Source organism: Octopus bimaculoides, chromosome 24, assembly GCF_001194135.2.
Source record: "Octopus bimaculoides isolate UCB-OBI-ISO-001 chromosome 24, ASM119413v2, whole genome shotgun sequence".
NCBI classification, from domain to species: domain Eukaryota; kingdom Metazoa; phylum Mollusca; class Cephalopoda; order Octopoda; family Octopodidae; genus Octopus; species Octopus bimaculoides.
This window is the reverse complement of record NC_069004.1, coordinates 11,055,276-11,056,651: the sequence shown is the minus strand read 5'-3', so window position 1 is coordinate 11,056,651 and position 1,376 is coordinate 11,055,276. Positions and strand designations below refer to the sequence as shown.

General features: G+C 39.0%; 1 long non-coding RNA gene across 1 annotated transcript in view; it reads right to left on the bottom strand.

The window, feature by feature from the left end:
• Positions 1-636: 636 nt before the first annotated feature.
• Positions 637-1,376, bottom strand: part of LOC128250694 (uncharacterized) — a 5,347-nt gene continuing 4,607 nt past the window's right edge. The window contains exon 2 of the long non-coding RNA XR_008266696.1: positions 637-858. This is a non-coding gene — a long non-coding RNA (uncharacterized LOC128250694). The remainder of the gene's footprint in view (positions 859-1,376) is intronic.

Here is a 1,376-nt window from a genome sequence, read left to right as displayed (position 1 = left end):
CACGAGCCTCCGGCAGGGGATGGTGGCGAACCCTGCTGTACTCTTTCACCACAACTTTCTCTCACTCTTACTTCCTGTTTCTGTTGTGCCTGTAATTCAAAGGGTTAGCCTTGTCACACTGTGTCACGCTGAATATCCCCGAGAAGTACGTTAAGGGTACACGTGTCTGTGGAGTGCTCAGCCACTTGCACGTTAATTTCACGAGCAGGCTGTTCCGTTGATCGGATCAACTGGAACATTCGACGTCGTAAGCGACGGAGTGCCAACAACAGCTCATGTAATTCACCAGTCTCGTTGGGAAAGGCATAAGCATGAACAAATCTAATTTTCCTCCGCTACAATTCTTAGGGTTAGTGAGTTCATTTTTGTAAAATTATAGATCGTTATTTGGTTTACAGTTCTTAATTGAACTACTTTCTAATTAAGCATTAGAACCACCCACTACTTAAGGAAGTTGTGGGTGGTTATTGATTGGTGTATAAATGCGTCAAGTGTGTTTTAACTCTTCGACTACTTCATTGTTATTCTCAACAACTCTTTGATCAATAGAATAGCGAACTAGAGGTAGGTAAATAGTTTTTGTTATACCAAGATAGAATCTTCTCTCAATGATAACAAAGTTTATATAGTTAGCACTGTGTTTACAGTTTAGTATCAGCTTTATTAATTGAATGTAATTACTATTTTAATTTCAAAGGTAGCGAGCTAGCAGTTCGTCTGTCTTTACGTTCTGAGTTCAAATTCCGCCGAGGTCAACTTTGTCTTTCATCATTTCGGAGTCGATAAATTAAATACCAGTTGCGTACTGGGGTCGATCTAACCGACTGGCGCCCTCCCCAAAAATTTCGGGTCTTGTGCCTAGAGTAGAAAAGACTATTTTAATTTCAAATAACAATGGTAATGAAAATGCTTGTTATAATCTCATTAGTTTCAGTCTTTACACAAATCAATTTGGAATAAATTTGTCGCTTTTATTCAGACAATATTTCGGAAAATGAAAACTTCTTTCGCAAAGTCAAAATTCAGTGCACAAGAATGATGTATTTCGCCTCCGAAGGCAAACTACAACAACGATTCGCATATTCGCGTTCAAGTCTGCTGGGACATGTTTAGAATCATTGTATTGATTCTTGCTGTTTTAACTGTTCTTTAAACTTATCAATGCCGAAGACATCAGCAGACATCAGTAAATAATTTGTTTAGTGAATTCTATAACCAGGAACAAACATTCTTGTTTAAATTCAGAAATCCGGAGGCAGCGTTAACTGAAGAGACACAATGACGCCAGTACACCGATATCTCAAAGTAACCCCAGAGAGAGAGAGAGAGAGAGAGAGAGAGATAGAGAGAGAGAGAGAGAGAGAGAGAGAGAGAGA